This window comes from Pipra filicauda, unplaced genomic scaffold, assembly GCF_003945595.2.
Source record: "Pipra filicauda isolate LSUMZ 115617 unplaced genomic scaffold, ASM394559v2 scaffold303_size993520_pilon, whole genome shotgun sequence".
Taxonomy (NCBI): domain Eukaryota; kingdom Metazoa; phylum Chordata; class Aves; order Passeriformes; family Pipridae; genus Pipra; species Pipra filicauda.
The window spans coordinates 631070-651833 of record NW_024104425.1 but is presented as its reverse complement, the minus strand read 5'-3'; the positions used below and the strand labels follow the sequence as shown (position 1 = coordinate 651833).

Genomic DNA, 20764 nt, shown 5'->3' with positions numbered 1-20764 from the left:
GGCTGACAGCTGTCAATCAAAAAATGTCTGCCTGCTAGCCCGCCCACACCACGCCCCCTGGAGCCTCTGATTGGCTGCACCACCCGTCACTCTGGCCCAGAGGGCCTTGAGTGGTCAGTGAACCGGATGTCCCACCTGGGAGGGGTGGCCACACCAGCCAGACCATATAAATAGAGGTGCACAGGGGCTCTATTTTGCATTTTTCTTGGGACGTGCTATCAACGTGTGACCTTTTGGTGGTACCAATACAATTCTCTCTTATTCTAATCTCTTTCTTTAGTCCTTCTTTCTTGCTCTCTTTTCTTCCTTTACTCTTTCTGTAATCTCTTGAGGGTAACTTAAAACCTGTTGCATTTTTCTTAACTGGTGTAGATTGGTGTGTGTTCGGCACTCTGTAAAATGATTCTTCTGCTTGGTTGTACGTTGCTCCTGGAACCTTTTGTCAAAATGCCTATTTTCTCTTTAAATTAAAAGAAGTCTCTTAGGAAACACATGTAGCATGTCCACTTTATGCAAATTCAAGGTATTAAAGAACTAAAAGGCTTTACAAAAAATTAGGTGGTGAATTATTTTGGAGCCTTAAATATAAGTAAAATTCCTGGGCAGCTTGCAGCTTTGACCTAGGACTTTACAGAAGGTAAGTGGAAACAATGTTTTGGATAATCAAGATGAGAAATGATGCACAAGTGAGGTAGACCTATAGGAAAGATGTGTTTGAGCCATTATGCAAAAGAATCCACCTAACTTTGAACAGGTTGGATGTCAGAAGTTAAAGAGCCCAAGTCTGAGCTAATACCTAGTTAAAGATTTATGATAATACTGTGCAAAATGACGATTTAAAAAAGTGGGGAGATTTTAGCGTGAAATCTTGTTAGATAAAAAACACAAGAAAACCCCCACAACCAAAATGTCAGCAAAACAACGCTATAATAAAACTGATTTTAAAATTAAATACATGGAAGACAGCAGATAATTGAATTGGAAAAAAATCTGAATTCTTTACTTTCTATTGCATTAATTTCTTCACAGTTTCTTTAGAGAATCTTTTTACTTCAATATTTTTGATATTTTTGTGGAAATATTTTTACTTGTTAGTAATTTTTGGGGCTTTTTTTTTATTTAAAAAGGTTCAGGGTAGAAATGTCACTGAAGTGTCTTTGGTACCCTCTTACTCTGACTCTACACATGATGTCCACACATATTGTAACACCAGGATAGAACTCTGGATGATTGATTTCAGTGACAAGTGTGACGTGTAACCCATATCAAAGTAATTTGTAGGAAGGATATGTCAGACAGTGCTATTCTTATAAATAAAAGGAAGGCTGGGCAAAAGCTGTAGCTACTTACACTATGTCACAGTATATTTTCCATTAAAAAAATGAAAAAAATTAAAGAACGTGAGTCAAAACTTATGAAATGTTTACAAGAAGAATAACTGCGTGAATGAGTATGCATAACAAGAAATTTTGAGATATGTTTATTGTACTGAGTGTATTCAGTCTCTAGCATTCAAGGAATTAAACTGTAGGTACCTTGGACCTAAAATCAAACAGTACAGACACTTTACATGTTGTGAAAATATAAAATAGTGTATTCCTTAACATAATTTATATGAATGCATGTAGGCTTTTCTGTATATTTTTGTGCTGAAATTAAGTATATACTGTTTACTTTTGTAATAATTAAAAAAATATTTATAATATGTTTTCTATGCATTGATGAGGACTTAAGATTCATTGAAAATCAGATTTAACAAGACTTGAATGAAATGATTAAATAATTGAAAAGTTTGGTTAGTTTGTTTGATACAGGTGGGAAGAGATTATGCAATCAGTCTCATCTGCAGTTGATAAACCGACTGACAAACAAATTTGGTTTCCCTGAAGACATTACAGCTGTTATATGACCAGATGTCCTGGTTTCAGCTGAGATATAGTTAATTTTCTTCCTAGTCATTGGTACAGTGCTGTGTTTTGGAATTAGGGTAAGAATAATGTTGATAACACAACATTTCTATTGTTACTGAGCAGAGCTTGCACTAAATTAAGGACTGTTCAGCTTCTCACACCATGTCACGAGTGAGGAGGCTGAAGGTACACAAGAAGTTGTGAGGGGACATAGTAGGACAGCAGACCTAAGGTGGCCAAAGGTATGTTCCATACCATTTGATGTCATGCTCAGCATATAAACCTAAGGCAAAAGCTGACCTAGGTCCTGGGAATGGGCTGGGCATCAGTTGGTGGGGGATGGGCAATTGCATTGTGCTTTACTAGTTTCATATGTTCTAATTACTTTATCGTTGTAATTAATTACCTTCCTTTTGTGTCCTGTTAAACCATCTTTACCTCAACTCATGAGTTCTACTTTTTGTTCCTTCCAATTTTCTCCTCATCCCACAGGGGGATGGGGGAATGAGTGAGCAGCTTTGCGGTGTTTAGCTGCCTGTCAGGTTAAACCATGGCATAAGAGAATGGAAGGGACAGGGATTTTAAAGTCTCATGTTTAATTTTCATATCTTGAGCAGTTTTCTGTAGATTTCCCCCTCCATAAATGGCTACTTCTGATGCTTTAAGGGTTGCATGTTTAGTGAACAGTGGACAGTCTGTGGCCCCTAGTCTTATAATGTCCTAAAAGTGCTCCATTTTTTATATCATAGGTAATCCTAAATCTGTGGTTTTCATGCAGGAAGTAGAGGTGGGTATTGGTTTGGGATATTTGGTTTGGTTTTTTGACCCATATGTTGGATTAACCTTGGCTGGCAGCTGAATGCCCACCAAGCCACTCTCTAACTCCCTATCTTCAGTGGGGAAGGGTGAGAAAATAAGAAGAAAAACTCATGAGTTGAGGTAAAGACAGTCTAACATAAGATGAAAAGGGTGTACACAAAAGCAAAACTATCTATCATCAGGTAAGAAGGGCCTCAGTACATGTAGCATTTTCTTCAGAAGACTGACATCGTAATAATGAAATCCCCTGTGACCCTCCTTTCTCATGCTTTCCCTTAGCTTTTATTGTTATGTGGAACATGCTTTTGGTCAGTTTGGCTCAGCTGTCCCAGTTATGTCCCCTCCCAGCCTTTTGCCACTACCCCTTGTCCTCACCTATGAGTGTGTATGTGTGTACAAGTGTGTGTGTGACAACCTAGATGCTGCACAAGCACTGCTCAGCAATTTCTAAAGCACCAATGTGTTATCAACATCATCTCAGCCTCAAATAAAAAGTACAGAATTGTGTGGGCTACAGGCAAAGTCAACCCTATCCCAATCAGTTCTGATACAAGGAAAAATATACATATTTATGAATTCATGTTTGATTTGGCAGATTCATCCTGCTTAGAGACAATTTAAAGTACTGGGAATAATACATATGTGAAAGATGGGCTAAGTAAGCATAAGGCTCCTGAAAACATTATGTTAAATTCAATGATCAGAAGGCAAAATAGCAATAGCTTTTCTACAGGAAATATTTCAACCTAGAATTTCCTACTGTCTTTGCAGTAAAAAAAAATAATAATTTAACAATGATTTTTTAACAATGTCTATCACAGGAATACAGAATGGCTAAGATTGGAAGGGACCGCACTGGGTCATCTGGTCCAACCTCCCTGTTCAAGTAGGGTTATCCTAGAGCATATGGTACAGGATTGTGTCCAGGTGGTTCTTGAATATCTCCAGTGAAGGAGATCTCCATAACCCCTCTGGGCAACATGTTCCAGTGTGGAGTAACCAGCACTGTAAAGAAGTTCTTTCTCACATTCAGATGGAACTTCCTCTGCATCAGTTTCTGCCCATTGCCTCTTGTCTTTTTGTTTGGCACCACCAAGAAGAGCCTGACTCCATCTTCTTGACACCCTCCCTTCAGATACTTAAAGATATTGATGAGGTTTCCTCTCAGACCTCTCTTCTCAAGACTGAACAGGACCAACTCTCTCTGCCTTTCCTTGTAAGAGATTTATTTACCTCAGTCCCCTAATCATCTTTGCTGCCCTCCACTGGACCTGTTCCAGGAGCTGCATGTCTCTCTTGTGCTGAGGAGCCCTCCTAGAGCAGAGATATAATTTCTCCCCATATTTCAAGAATTGTTTTATTTTGAGTTCTTAAAATATTATTTTTTTTCTTTTAATCAGATGTAAATTATTACAAAGGCCTGTCCAGGGCTCAAAGCACCCTGACACCATCATACAATAAATGCAATTAGATTCTCAGCAAATTAAAACTGATTTCACAAGAATGAGTTTAATAAATCAACCAGATACCAATGCTCTCTATTGATTAGGAACCAAACCAGTATCATTTCACAGAGACCCTGTCACATAGATCTGTATTTTAGTATGCTCAGGAAATTATTCAATTTGGTCTCCTTGTTTTCTGAGTCTGTGAAAAGAACCTGTCCCTTATACTATACCCCTTTTGTCTCTTCAGCACTGGTGATTTATCATCATCTTAAGATACTCCATGCTACACAGTAATGTGGTTTCATTACAGATGTAAGTTAAATAAGAGTTTTATCCATTTTAGAAGACAGCACCATGATTTGTGATCCTGCATCTGACATAGTGAAAAACTCATCAAGTGAATTCCATTTATGCATGCTTTCATTAAAAAAAAAAAAAAAGCCACCCAAAACCCCAAACTGACCTTCTTTCCTTCTTTCCACTTATATACAGTCTTTTCAATTAGAAAAGCCCTCTCCAGGGATCCTTGTTAAGGTTGTTAATTATTGTCAATGGAAAGAGATTACTTCCAAAGTCTGAAACTGTGCACAAAAGGGAAAACAAAGATCACTTTAATTAATTTCTTCTCTCACATCTCTGGGGGGAAATAACCATAATCTCTCTTTTGGTCATGCCCATATATCCCAGCATTACTCTACACATGAAGAGATTCACTTTGTTGACATTGTAGGAGATATAGAACAAGAAAGCGGCGTCCAAGGAAAGGAAAGGAGAGAGAACTTCAGATTATTGAAATATTGTGAAAGAACTAGCAGAGCTGTACTGTGCTCTAGTACAGACTTTCTAGAGCCTTTCCAGAATTATGTAAGGACCCTAGGATAAACTACTGCATGTTGGTGTAAAGTACCTAATTTATATGAACTGTCTTACCTGAGTCCACAGGTTTCAGTACCATCTCCTAACTCCTAAAATCCGCCTGGTCTATTGTTTCGGTTTAACCTCAGTCAGCAGTCAAGCCCCAAGCAGCTGGTTGCTCACTCCCCCACCAGTAAGGTCAGGGAGAGAATTGGAAGGGTAAAAGGTACAAAACTCATGGATTGAGATAAAGGCAGTTTAATAGGGAAAACAAAAGCTGCACACACAAGCAATGCAAAACAAGGAATTAATTGACTGCTTCCCATGTCAAGGCAGGTGCTCACCCATCTCCAGGAGAGCAGGGCCTCATCATGTACAATGTTTACTTGGAAGACAAACACCATCACTCCACACATCTCCCCCTTTCTTCTTCTTCCCCCCACTTTATATACCGAGCATGATGTCATATGGCATGGAATATCCCTCTGGTCAGTTTGGGTCACTCGTCCCAGCTGTATCTCCTTCCAACCTCCCATATACCCCCGACTTCCTTAGCAGCATGGAAGTACAAAAAGCAGAAAAGGCCTTGGCTCTGTGTAAGCACTGCTCAGCGATAACAAAAACATCTCTGTATTATCAACCCTGTGTTCAGCATAAATCTAAAACACAGCCCCATACCAACCACTGCGAAGAAAAATATTTCTACCACAGCCAAAAGCAGCACATCCATTAACAATGAAACTCTGCAAACAAAAGTAGCAAGTTGGAAAACAGAAAGAGAGTGCTTATTTTTTCAGAGGAGAGTGAGGAGCTTCACACTTCCTATATAACTCTTGAAACTTACTTAGTATTTGCCTCCTTCAGCCATTGTTTCAGATATTTAAAGCGTTTTGAGTTGAAGCTTTTGATGACTTTTACAAAAGAGAATGATTACATAAAATGATTCAGTAAATTAAAAAAAAACAAAAAGGATTTATGGGTAATAAGCAAATACTGAGCACAATTTTGTGTAGTTTGACAGTACCCCCCAATCTTATAAATTAATAAGGATGAAAGAGGGAGAGGCTAGTGATGAGAGAATATCAGCTGAGATGTCCTTGGGATTTGTTTTTCATTTTATAAATTTGCTTTCTAGTTTCTATTTTAGCATTTCACTTCCAGAGGCACTTTATTTCTACACCTTCTCTGAGTTCTCTGTAAAGGTTTCCAATATGGGAACTTCCTCGGTTTCTTCCACATTAACAGAGAGATAAAGAATATAATTAACACTGTATTATCTTTTTTGACTTTTCTTTATTTTACCCTGAATGTCTTAATGCCCCACAGACTTCCCAGCAGAACATTTCTGACATATTTGAATAACATTTTTATATTTATGGGTTTGGTGTACAATAATATGGATATTAGCAGAAATGAATAGGCTAACACAAGGGAGAAGGGAGGTAGCTAGGATTAAAATTAGTAAATTCTTATTAAATGCAAGTATCTCTTCTTATTAGAATTTTTCACTTTTGTAGCTTTAACAGCTCAAGAGAGATTAGGGATCTCTCCAGTGTATCAAGATATGTTTTCCAGTTGACTAAATCTTTTGAATATTCTGTGTGGTAAACTTCACCTTTACAGCTTGTGAGTGTTGAAGAGACGTGGGAGGGTATAGACAATTTATTTTACTTTTTTTTTAGTTAGGTACTCTTAAAAAACCATTGTACAAGTCCCAAATATTTGACTTGATGGGAGAACTTATGCTTTTAAATTATATTTAAGCTTATTCTTCTGCCACCTCTGTGGATTTTCAATATTAATTTCCAGATACTGTTGTATTTTTAAAAATTCTTAGGTGTATAAATATGGGACAGTCCTTATTCTAACTGAGAATTTTTTCCAGAAAATTCACACTGCATAAAGAATGTTGCTGAGAATGCCTTGGGGAAACTATTTCTACCTCATCACCATGACAATATTCCTTATCCCTGAGTGGGTTACTGTGAAGGGGAGAATTTCTACTCACAGATTTAATAAGGTAAGGGATTTTTAGAAGACTTTCTTGCCGCTCAAACTGATTTTGAATTTTGAAAATTTCCATATTATGAAGGTGACCTCTTATAACCATATTCCAATGCCAGAGGCTCCCTCAAAAACTGGCTAGTTTATTATACAGAGAGCTTTCAGGCCAGGAAAGGTTTATTCTTTGAAGAGCTGGAAATCACTGGAAAAATACTCTGTTTGAACTCCTTCAGAATTTAGCAGGGTGTACTATTCTTATAGAGACCTTGCAAAAAACTGTTGTTGAGGCTCTACCTTCATATTTTAAAACAAGTAGCTATTAAAAGAAAAGTTACTTGAAACTTGCATATTTAGTTTAGATTCAGATCATCTCAGACCCTTGGGAAATTAAGATTATCTCAGCTCTCATTATAAATTATAGTGCCACAAAAGTTTAATTAATTAAACATTAAAAGTTTTTTTTTAATTGAATCCACAATGTGTTTTTGAATACAAATTTTATGTAATGGTTATGGATTTGGATCAATGCTCTCTCAAACTATCATCTTATCGTAGTAAAAATTATTGTGTTCCATTTCCACTGACTGTCCTTTTACTTGATAATATAGTCCAAGAATTTGCCTACATTTATTATATCAATATGTATACTTCTGTACCTTATATATGCATTTAAAGGAATTTATATTCTAAATTCATATATTTTCTTTGGAAACTGATTTACAATAATCTCAGAATTTAAATATTTGAACTCTTTTATTTTTATTTTTCTTAACATTTGTGTGGTTTCTTATCTAAAATGAAGTACTCTGAATACATTTTTGTCCTTTAAGAGTATTTTTCCATTATTTTTGGTACCAATTCTATTTTTAAAGTATAATTTTTTCTCTCCTTTTTATTTCATTGCTATCCAGCCTCAGATCACTCAGCATTCTAGATTCGAGGATGGTTACAGACTAACTGTTCCCAAGAAGAGTTCTTAAAGAAGGTATATTTGCTCTTACAAGGCAATGTGCAGTGTCTCCTGACTGTTTTAGAAGCAGTCACTAACCTCTTAAGTCAGAAAAAAAAATCATCCTACAAAAATTTTTTAGATTTTGAATTTTTTTGTTTTCATAAATAAAATTAAGAAGTCTTCTAATTTAGATTGATTATAAAATGATCAGAAGGCCAACAGTCAATGCCTGTATTAAGGGGGTAACTACTTTCAATGTAGTATTAGGCAGCTAGGTTTGATACTGGCCATCCATTCCCTAGGTAAGTCTCACCAACATCAGTTGCAGAAGTTTATTCCCTCATTTTTAGCTACAAATGATTTTACCTGTCCACTATGAACAATTGCATGTTTCCATGAAATTCTGTAGCATGATTGCAGCAAATTAGGTGTTTCTTCAACTGTCAGCTGTAGCTGAAGAAGCAAAGATCAAGTGCAGTGCAGCATCAGAGAAATTACCCACCACTGAATGGTAGTTTTGGTTAACAGCTCTGAGCTGATGGGGAACATATTTAATGTTTAAATGTAAACTCATGCAGGCATAGATCAGGCCAGGCCTGATGGGTGCCGTCTGACTGAGTCCTGCTGCATCCTAGGCCAAAATGAAATTTTTACTTTTGTTGCTTCATTTTTTCCAAAATTATGTTCCAAGATTTTTATTTGGTCTGTATTAGCTTTGAATTCTGTGGGTAAACAAAAAGTCAGACTCATCCTGGAGAAACAGTACTTTCTGTCTCTAAGTATGCTTCTCCAAGCTGTCTTCCAGCTGATGCTTCTCAATGTGAGAATCAAAGCCTCCAAACCAGGTTCAGAAGTAAAGCTTCATTCCTTTGCTGACGAAGTGTGTGACAGAATTTGGTGCATTTGCAACTATTTGGTGTTTGTTTTAACAGTTCTACAGTCTACAGTTGCCTGAACTTTGGTGAATTGACTCAAAGAACCACGATCAAATATAATTGTCATCTGGCTACTATATGCCTGACCATTAACATCTTTCTGAACAGGGCACTTCTTCAACATTCTTTCTGATCACATCCACTCTTTCATATCTAAAATAAATTTCATTTGCACATGATTTTTGTGTGTCTTCTGGTTCAGTATTTCACAGTTATTTGTTCTATTGAATTTGCTTCACCTCTTGTGAAAAGAAAAATTTACATAAAAATCATAGTTGCTGTTGTACTGCCTAAATAATGCATGTCTTTGGAGTAATAACCTAAGCAATAACTTTTTTTTTTTTAATAACTAGAAACTAAACTACTATTCTATGTAAAAAACTGTGGAAAAACATTTACACAAAATCTCTCTCTGGGTCTTACCATCTGCACTTTTGTTTAGGTAAGGAAAATATGATAAAATACCCAGCTTTTCTTCATAGATGCAAAGTGAAACTAAAAGTATTAAAGCTAAATTGAATGAATGAACAAATGAGTAATATATTAATATTTTCTTAGAAATAATTGCTATAAAGTTGACCTTATATCATCATTATCACTATGATGCTACCTTTCTGTTAAACAGTATAAATTTGATTAAAATATTTTTATGAAATAAGGGGAACAGAACTTGCATTTTCTAGGATAGAAAATAATAACACTTTAGATATTCAGAAAATATAAATTAATATGAATAAATGGATCAGTATTCCAGTTATTTGGATCAACCCTTTCTTTTTATGTTAGTATGGGGATCTTAAATGCATAACATTTCTTTTGTTCTTGGCTACAGGATGAATAGATATCTATAATTGTTCATACGATTATGCCTCTCTAGAAAGATTTTGTCAAATGCCTGATCAAAGCTAACTTTTATGTATGGTTTCTTAGTTTAAATCTCTCTTATGCTTCTACTACTTTTCTTGTACTTTGTTGGACTTACTTACAAATTTGAAAAATATTCATTTGCTTTTACAATTGCTTCAAAGTTTATCTTTTTTTCTTTTTTCCTTTACTAGCAAGTAGGCTTTCAGCTAGAACTATGACAAATTTTGGACTTAAAGACATCCACAATTAACATAAATCCAATTTATATTGAATAAGTGATAAATTTTCTGAATTTGTTCCTAGTTCTATATATTGGCTCAGGAACAGAAGATATCATCTTTCTAGCAGGAAAGAAGCAAATATTTGAATTATCCAAACTGAAGTAATACTTGCTGAGAAGATATCATCACACAGGTGAAAGGTAATTTCTCATGAGGTCTTTAATACCATGATACTAGACCAGCTAATCTACATTATCTGTAAAAAAACGCCAAAAACAGCAACAAAAAAAATCCCCAACACAAAACGAAAACAAACAACCCCTCCCTCCTAACAACTTATCTTTTTTCCTGGATACAGTACTTGCTACTGCTTTCTTCGATTGGTTCAAATAAAACATAAATAAATTATTCCTGTTTGTGGCAGTGTTTGTAAAACTGTTCTACTGATTTAAGAGACATAGACTGAGATTAACATTCTCATTTTTCCTTAAATATATATATATATAAACATACAGAGATATATCAATATTTACACACAAATGACTTTATTTTCTTGGCCTTGCTCCTCCTTGGCACTATGTGCAGATAAAATGCTTGTACCTGTGGTGGGTAAGCCTTGGCTAACACTGAGAGAGAGAGAGAAGGGAGAGAAAACAGAACAAGAATGAGAAGGTTTCTGGATTGACATGAAGACAGGGAGCAAAGACAGGAGACAAGTACCAGTTACTATGGTGGACAAAACAGATTCAACTTTGTGAAACGATCTTCATTTATTGCTAAGTAATATGAATGTTCAATTATTGTTCTCCCTTTTTCCCAGGCTCCTCATCACCCCAAGTACCGCTTGTTCCCCCCTTTATATCACTGCAAGTAACACTCAGTTACCTCCATGAGGCAACCACTAGGCATTGTGCTTAGGAGGCAGCAGTTTCCTTCTGCATCTCCACTCTCCCTTTCTGTGCTCCATCACTTTCCACCACTGAGTTACTGTTGTTTCTCTTCCGCCTTTCCGCACTTTGTTGTTCCCAATGTTACTTTTCACTCTTTTTGCTCCTCCCTCCACCCCCAGTATCTCCCCGTGGCATTTTCTGTCCTTTCTTGTTCGTGCACTTGCTGAGGGGCACCCCCCTCGGCTGTGGGCTCAGCCGTGCCCTGCCACAGGTGGGTTGGAGCCGGTTGGAACCGACTGTGTCCTGCATAGGGCAGCCCCGGCCTCCCCTCACAGACCCCCCTGCAGCCCCTGCACCTCGTACAGCTCCAGAAAGAGAGCTGTAATTACGTCTGTACTAAGCTGTCCAACATTATGAAGGGAAATTTCCCATACAGGCACGTGTGAATGATATCTCTGTGCATAACTCTTACCCCTTTTGACTCTGTTTGCTCTGAGGGACCCTACCACAAGACAACATTGCATTACACCGAAATTAGATCAAACAAAAAACACGGAGTACACCTGACTCTTAACCTTTCCAAACTTCGTGGCCCATGTACCTTTGCTCTGGTTCTGATAAAACTATGTGTGACCAGAAGTTGAATTAGCTTAAAAGTTATAAAAACTACTGTGTATATGTGATATGTTTTTTTCTTTATATTCCCTAGTCCTGTGCCTGTTTGCCTTCCACCAGTTCTTGTTTAATAATTATATTTTGTTTAAAGACTAGATTAAATCAATTATTTTCTGTGCTAAATGACAAAACAAGGGCTTTGTGTAGTTGCATCACAGTTTAGGTGACAAGACACATTTTCTCTAAAGACAGTGCCCCAGAGTAATATATGTGAAGAAGTTGATACATTTTTAATGTATCTTTCACTCAGCTGCCAAACTTGTGCAGGTTATGAATGAAATAAAACTAACACAACCGGAATTCCAAGTTAGGAATACAGGCTCAGCGGTTAGACTCATCAAACAGAAACAGACTTGATAGGTATGCCTTTGAAGACAAGCCAATATGAAGCATCACGTAGTGTTTTCACAGTTCCCTGTCTGATTACAATCACACCCTTAATAATTTCTATTCCTTATCGATGTACTGTGCTCCTGATTTATGCATTAAGTCTGGAAACAGCACAATAAATATACGCTTGGTCTGTGTTATTTTTTTTACTTCTTACTGAATATTGGCACCAGGAATACAAATACCACTGTATATATTTCCCTGATGTGTATGCTGTGGCCCTCCTTCCTGTCCTCATTGACTTTTTATAACCATCAATTCCCGTAACTATATGAGAATGAAGCCTCTTGAGAGACACCAACGTTTTGCTTTAGACCTTGGTTTAAAGAAAGGCACAAATCTTCTTATTTCTTCTTCTCGAGAACAGAGGCTTTTAAGTGCTGCCACGGGATTCATACTCAGAATTCCTTTGAATTGCAGGTTCATGTCTTAGCATGTACCTCACACATAGCTCTCCTTTGTTAAGATGGGGAGTTGTAGCAGCCTATGGATCAAATGAAAGCAGTTTTTTATGGATGAAAAGTCTTGGAGTCAAACTCAGATGTGATTTAGGCAAAGAGAAACTTGTGTGTCCTTAGCAGAGCAGAAGTTCAATTGCTTAGAAGATCCATCATTTTTACCTCATAGGTAATCAATGAAGCTACGTTAGGAAGCATTGAAGTTCCACCAGACAGACAAAAGGATAAATAAACTGGGAAAGGACAATTCAAAAAGTAGGATCTGAGGTCAAATGCAGTCATGCTTTCTACTGCACACAACAGTAATCCAAGAATATTCACACCATGCTGATATTTTATTGTCTTTGAGCTAAATTTTCTACTTACCATCAGACGAAAGGGTTTTTCTTATCCATGTTTTCTCCGTACTTTTTTTCAGTAACAACACCTACTAAACTTAGTTGTAAGCAGTCAACAAAAGAAGGAATGACTTAAGGAATGAGTGCCTAGTTTGATTGATTTTAGTAAGACCTGCATGATCAACTCCATATGAAAAGTCTTGAAGGTAGCAGTGAAGAAAAAGATTTTATAGCCATTCTGATTATTAATAAAAAATAAAGAAAATAAAAAAAGGTCATGAAAATACAGTGAATATGAAAGTTGCTCCACATTTACAAAGTAAAAGTATGACTTCAGGGGAAAAAACAGTTTTCTGAATCATATTAGTGACCTGGCAAATGTCCCAATCCCTATTTTTGTAATTTTAAGAATAGAAAAGACAATCAAATTAAACCATTCTCTGTCGAGTGATTGAAACACAAATTCGCATGTGTTATCAATGCTACTTCTAACTACACTGTGTTATTTTTCATCACAATTAAGAAAAAAAAAAAAGGGGAGGGGGTGTTATTATGACTCTTCTACCTTAGCTTAGATTTGTTTAGTTTATTTATTATTCAGATCTGTGTTACTGTCTCAGCTTTTCTGATATGACTTTTGAAAGCTTTTTCTTGAATATTTTGTTTCTATGGCTATTCAGGGATATATAGAAAGAGGATGTAAACAATATATTGCACATACACATGATTTCAAAGCTGAAATGAAACAACATTTGAAAACAATTGCTTTCTGAAGAGCCAGTTAACAAGTAAAGCTTTTCTAGGTTGGGTTATTTTTTTTTTAATTTCTATTTTAAAAAATATCGTAAACATTTAAAGATGTTCCTTATAAACTGAGAATTATTTTTACTCAGATAAAGTGCTTCTAGAAACAGAAGGTTGCTGATAATATATTTTAATACAGAAAATTCAAACAAATTTCTATTTGTATTTTAAGAATTATTCCCATCTGAACAACAGAACAAGATCCCTCCTTTCTACCTGTCTCACTACATTAACATTCATAAACTTAGATTCCCCTATATGAAATACAACTAATAATGCAATAGTAAAAAATCAACCAGTGTATCCTTTCATCATCACAAATTACCTTGATCTGATAGATTTTTACAGAGAGGACAGACTTCTATAATATATTCAGTATTTTATTAAAATACAACTGAATCTGCCTTGACATATATACGTATGTATGATTTTTGATTTACTAACCCTTTATACCACAGAACTGTTTAGTCAAGGACAGTGAATGCATAGAAAATTTACCTCTTATTCCAAAATAGCTTCACCACTTGCTCAACAATTTACTTTTTAATGTGCCCCATAGCTCTGTTTTCTTATATTACTTCTGTGTTCAGGAAAATTTAAAGACCTTGAGACAAGGTAACAGCCTTCACGTAAATAAAAAGCAATTGAAAAGAGGAAGACAATTAACTGTTCTTTATTCCATTGGCCCAAAAGTAATGGGTTTAATTTGCAATGAGGGATATATATGTTAGATGTAAAAAAAGGTAAAGTTCTACCTATTGGTGAGGGTAATTAAGCTTTGTAATACATTGTCTAGGGAGCTTTTAAAATCCATATAATTGGCATATTTTTAAAAACAGGTAAAATAAATGAGTTAGGAATACCTTGGCTATGGCTGATTTTGTCCTAGGGGAGAGAATTTGATTTTATGATACCCCAAGTTCCTTTCCAGGTCTATTTTATGTTTTATAACACTGAAAATACTGAGATAGTCATATCCACTTTCCTAGAGCAATAGTGGAAAACAATTAGAAAGGATTGATGTACAGTAGGACATAGAGCAGTATCAATTACAGTGTCTGGTCTTCACTTTCGTACATACTGGCATGGATTTCTGAATGGCCTCATCCTTCTCATTAACTTGTTATTACCCTACTGTGTGACAGAGCCACGTGGCTGTGGGGCTGAGACAGTGTCACTAATGACCACAGAAAAGCCTTTTAGCTGTTTTTTCTAATTTATGGGAGTTTTAGCAAAAAATAATAACCAGAAAGTTCTAGGGGTTTTTTTCCATCTTCTGTTAATTGTGCCAACCATGCCATTGTTTAGTCTCCCTGAGAAGCAAAAGGGGTTTTGGTTGGTGTTTGGTTTTGATTTTTTTTCAGACCAAGAAGATATATTTGTTAATAAGGCAAAGTTTCTAATATTGCATCCTAAATGCTATAAATCCTGGACAGTTTGGGAGTTCCTCATTACTTAAGCTGGAACTGCAGCTACTTTGACAACATTTATGTCTATGTAACGCTCTCTTTAGTGAGTTATACTACCATAAATCTTCCTACTCTACACATTCCTGATTTTATCAGGGAATTCCAACTTGAAGCAGTAAACGTGGTTTCAAAATACTCCAAAATTAACTAAAAAGAGCATTTCAGAAGCAAAGGTGCCACAAACGGCTAGCCGATATATCAAAATAAAGCCCATTGTAGGTTTTTGTTGTCATTATAGTAGCCTATGCATAAGAAAACTTAGTCTTGCTAACAGTATTTCTGGAAGTAATGTTTCATAAATGATTATAAATAATAAACCTAACAATCAAAGCTTTTGGTTATAGTCATCTGAATCTTCACCAAATCACTCAAGGATGCTTTTAAATGTTGTGTATTATTTAATTAAGCATGATTATAGAACTATTAAAAACATATTTTTTGTCTCATACTTTCAGTGGACTAACATATGTGTAGCACAAAACTGAGAACTATCCTTCCACATTGTTTTAATAATGAAATTTGCATTTGTAAGAGACTATCAGCTCCAATGGAATATTTTTCAGTCTACATATACTTTGAATTCTTTCAGTAAAACTGGACAAATCATTGACTATACATAATGACAATAAAAATAATTTGATGCTTTTGAAAATGTTGTCTATGATATTTCTGGGATTCTGAAAAAAGTATTTCTTTGAGTAGGCATGTACTTATAGTTTTCTTACAGTTCATTCCATGTGAAATAACTTCCCCTCAGAAAAACCTATGGTCAAGATGTTTTGTAACAAAACAGTACTTTTGTAACAAAAAAAAAATGGAAGAATATTTGTGCCCTTCTTTTTATTCACTGGGAGCTGAAGATCCTACATATTTAGAACTTCTGCATATTTTTTAAATAAAAAGAACAAGTTGTTGAAAGGACTCTTTTTAATAGACATCTAATCCTACATCTAAATCTACACATCTGTTACTGAGTAGTACTCATATTGATTTGGTTGCACCTTTAGTGATCTGGACTGTAGTATTTAAAGTTATTCAAATTTATTTTCATAAATTATGTCATACAAACACGTAGGCTTCTTGGTGGCAGTAGGGCAAATCATGAGAAAGGTGAGTTATTTGGTTTTGCTTTAAGATATAAAGAGGTAATGCTTGTATTATATTTGTTGCCTTGGAGTTTTTTTGATTTTTTAATTTTTGTAGATTTTAGAAGTAGTTGTATTTCTTATGTCCCTCACCCTTTAGCACAACAGTTACACATACTCAACTCTACCAACTACCCCTAAATTCCAGTATTAAAATTAGTCTACCTTTTTCAAGGTAGGCCTTCATTCTGTTTAAGAATTTATGCACCCTGGCCTGGACAACAAAATATCACCCAGGCAAAGCAACCTTCAAACCCAGAACTTTGGAAAGCTTCCAAGGACTGTACATGGTCCAAGGAAGATGAAGATGAGGAAGAGGGGATCCCAAAACTCCCCCAGACTCAATTCCCGAGGGGCGGGTCAGGGGGCAGAATGGGGCAAAGGCCGAGGGGTGGACTAACAGGAATAGGATGGACACCATTACAAAAAATGTAACACGTGAGTAAGGGGGCACGCGCATGGTTTGTGTTCCCAGAGCCTGAGAGGTTTCATTAAAACCTTCCCTTATCTTACCTATTACTTAATTTGCCCAGGAGTTTTTTTCTCCTTGCGTCTTTTAGGCAACATATTTCTCATCTTTACTGTGTTATGCATTTCTCTGAGATATACTTTGATTAAAGACCCCTCTTTTACTATCCCATAGGCACAAGAAACATGGGGTTATAGTTTGCCTTTTTTCCTCAGAAAGGGGATGGTTGTTGGATAGTTCATTGAACAGCTGTTGGATCCAGTAGTGGGCAAAATCCCTACTTCTCCTATGCAGAAAGCAGTGTTTCTTAACATGTTCTCAGGATTTCAAGCCCCAGCTGTGCTCCTCAGAAGAGCCACACAACTCATCCATCCATTTCTTGCAGGCTGCTGGAGCAACCAGTCAGTAAGCCAGCTTTGGTACTTTGCTTCTCAGCCCATGACAGCAGCCACCCCAACCCATCAGAGAGGAGTTCAAATACTGCTGCAAGCAAATGGATGAAGAGCAGGGCAGCTGCCCATACAAGAAGCTCACTGAGAGAGTAGAGAGTAGAAGGGGTGGGTGTATTAAAATTAAAAGATACTATTTGCCACAATCTAATATTTGTTGTCACCATAAATGCTCTTTATTGTAAAATTCCTTTTGCACCAGGTAAGACTAGGAGAATGGCCTAGGGTCTCTATGAGGTAACATTAACATTTTTGTTTCCACAGGAAGATCTTTTCCCTTTGGTTTGCCACATTTACAGTGACAAAAAAAATCAACAGCTTTGCCAAGTAGATTTTTTTTCTCTGTATACCATGGTTATGAATTTTTCGAATGTCTAACAAATGCTTCAGTAAATCACCCAAATCTTTAGCATGCTAATGTTTACAATGCTGTCCTAACAATTCATTACTGTACTGGTGCCTCTGATACAGCAATCCCCTGGAGGAGCTTCCTGACCTTCCGTCACTCTATCATTTTCTCTTTGTAAAAAGAGTTATTTGAAAAGTCAGTCCAGTATTCAGCTTTGTAGCTGGTAACATTCTCACCATACTCAAGCGTTTCCAGGTTGTTTTACTGAGAAATACATTAATTGATTTCTTAACTTCTGTTATGCAGTTCAACAGCGTGCCATAAGGTAATATTCATAATTCACTTTAAGGTGTGTTGAGCAAGTTGTTACATATACCACTCTATTTTAAGATTCATCCTAGAATACATCTCTTCTGATATTGCCATGCATGGTGTGAATAACAGAATCAGAAGTTAAAATTTAAATGAATTAAACAAATAAAATAGAAAATGTATTAAACTATTAATGACCTTACTCTCAAGTTAAGAAAAGCAATTTTCCTAAATGTTTAAACTAAATGAACTTAATTCTTACTCATTTATCTGGAATACAGATGAAAAGAAAATAATGTAAATGGTAAACTTTTCCCACTTCTAAAAAACCCATACCTGTAATTATTTTTGTATAGAGTTTTAAATGATGAAAAAGGTTATTTCTCATCAAGAGAAATTCATCTACTCATATTTTCAAGCTTACATTTTATCAGGTACATGCAACACTTTTTAAAGGATTTAAGGATTTAAGGAAAAAGGGAACAAAGGAAGAAAAAGAAAAATCACTGAAGGAAATGATATAATTTGAATATGCAATAAGAACAGATATAGGGTCAAGTGTACAGAACATATTCCAGTTATATTTGAGTGCTTCTTTGCTCTTTCAAAGAAGTGCTACTTAATTGTATCATGTTTAAATAACTGTTTATATTCTACTCTCCTATTTCTGCTTACTTGGAATGCTTTAAAACTTCACGGTGAAAATTCCTAGGTTTTCAAAATTGCGGCTGGTGTAGCTTGGCATAAACTTATTGAAATTTGTAAGCTATACTTCTCTAACCTCATAAACTGGCTCTTGGACCCAGATCCACACTGGAGTCACTCCTGCCCCATTTTGGTTTCTGTGGCTAAGCTATGTGTACAAAACCTTCTAAGTAAATTATAAATTTTATGTGTAAACAAGGAGTTCCTCTAAGTGGAAAAAGGTAGGTAGCATAACCACACAGCAACAAAATGATACAAAACTTTCTACTTGACTTTGAAAAATTTTGTCAGAAGTGAAATTAACCCTTCCATTGCATTTCCCTTGGAAAGTCTTTAATTACACCTTGATGGAAGAATATCCTTTTAAAAGAGGAGATTACATCAAACGCATTTAATTAATGGGAACACTTGGTTTACGTTTTATGGAGGAAATAAAAAAAATGCATCCATTATTTATGCTTGGCATGTTTTTCCTTAATTGATAAATAGTTTCCAAAGTCATTTATTCTTTATGCATTATGACTTTATAGATTAGGTCTCTTTTTACATTGTTTTGACTGACAGCTTTACAGATTTACTCACATCCATATAAGAAAATTATTAAATTTTCACAAATTTGAATTTCAGTTCACCACTGCAGCTGATGGCAAACAATTTTGTATATTCATATTTGGAAGTACAATTGCCTGTACACATACAGATAGTCTATTTTTTCTGATGTTATCTTTTTACACAGTATAGGTGAATTAAGATACTGCAGAAGGAAAATAAATAAGAAACTAAGAGGACCTGGAATTCTTTACCATTTTGCAAGAATGCACTATGCTGTGACACTAAATTATTTAGTAATGCTTTGCATTTTACAAAATCAGCTCCGTTTGTCAGTAACAGCAGCTGTAATAATAACAGTAATGACAATGTTCTTAATAGCAGTTTTACTAAAATGGAATTTTTTACTAAAATGCTTGAAGAAATGTACCTCAGGGGTCAAACACTGAGGACAAAATTCCGTTTTCTAGCATCACATTTCTTGAGTATGTGGTGAAAGGAGTGGAGTAAACTACATGATCTTATCAAACAGGTTAAATTGGCCATGTGCTATATGCTGCAGGCATTCTGTCTGCAGAATTTTGATGCAAAGAATGGCTTCAGGAGTATTACACAAATGTGGAAAACCACTATTAAATGGAAGCAGCAAAAGCATCCCCTACACATGCTTCAGAGTATAAAAAGGGAAAAAAAACCCCAGAAGCTGTGTACCAGTTAACAACTATTTAAAACCATTTCTGTGAAAATGTTTCCTAATGACTCTTTGTTAAAGATTAGTTTTAATTAAGATAAAATTGAAATGAACTTAGAGGTTGCTTCAAGCTTGATACTACAGTTCTGAGAGATACTCCAAAATGAACTCGAAAACTGATTCAAACACAGGATGAGTCAGAAGGTTTTAAGTAAGCCAACACCCTTTTACATCAAAAAGCTCAAAATTGTGCCTCATTTGGAAGACATAAAAATAGTCCCAGAACTATTTCACTGCTAAGACCTCTCCTTCCTTGTCCACCTCCCTCCCCCCTGCTGCCAGAATATAAGGAGCTTCAGACTTGTATTTGATTTGGGTGGAGAGGGTTTTTTGGTTGGGGATGGGGGTGTGGTTGGAGGGCATGGCGGAGCTATAGGGGGTGGCTTTGGGGGAAAGTGCTAGAAACTTCCACCTTGTTCACCAGGCTAATGCCAGCAGACTCCAAAACAGACCTACCACTGCCCATCGGCGATGGTTACAGCACCTATGGGATAATATATTTAAAAAGGGGGAAAAATTTACTAAACAGAGGCAGTTGTAGCCAAGAGAGAAGTGAGAATCTATGAGACAAACAACTCTGCAGACCCACGGTCAATGGAGAAGGAGTGGGAGGAGGTGCTCCAGGCACTGGAGCAGAGATTCCTCTGCAGCCCATGGCAAAGACCACGGTAAGGCAGGTCGTCCCCTTGATACCCACGTAGGTCCACAGTTGAGCAGGTGGATGCCCAAAAAAGGCTGTAGTCCTGTGGGAAGCTGGAGTTGGAGTAGGTTCCTGGCCAGACCTGTGTACCCATGGAGGGAGGAGCCCACACAGATGCAGTTTTTCTGTCAGAATTTGTGACCCTGATGGGGGCCCAAGCTGGAAAAGTCTGTTCCTGAAAGACTGTCTCCCATGAGAGGATGCCATGCTGGAGGAAGGTAAGAGCATGAGGAGCATCTTCCCCGAGGAGGAAGAAGCAGCAGAAACAATGAGTGATGAACTGACCACATCGGAAAACTG

At 36.3% G+C, this 20764-nt stretch overlaps 1 long non-coding RNA gene across 1 annotated transcript; it reads left to right on the top strand.

The window, feature by feature from the left end:
* The first annotated feature begins 271 nt into the window (after positions 1–271).
* On the top strand, positions 272–9106 carry LOC120323633. Its single transcript, XR_005564289.1, has 4 exons — positions 272–637; positions 6918–7052; positions 7948–8021; positions 8921–9106. It is a non-coding gene; the product is annotated as an uncharacterized LOC120323633 (long non-coding RNA).
* Positions 9107–20764: the final 11658 nt, after the last annotated feature.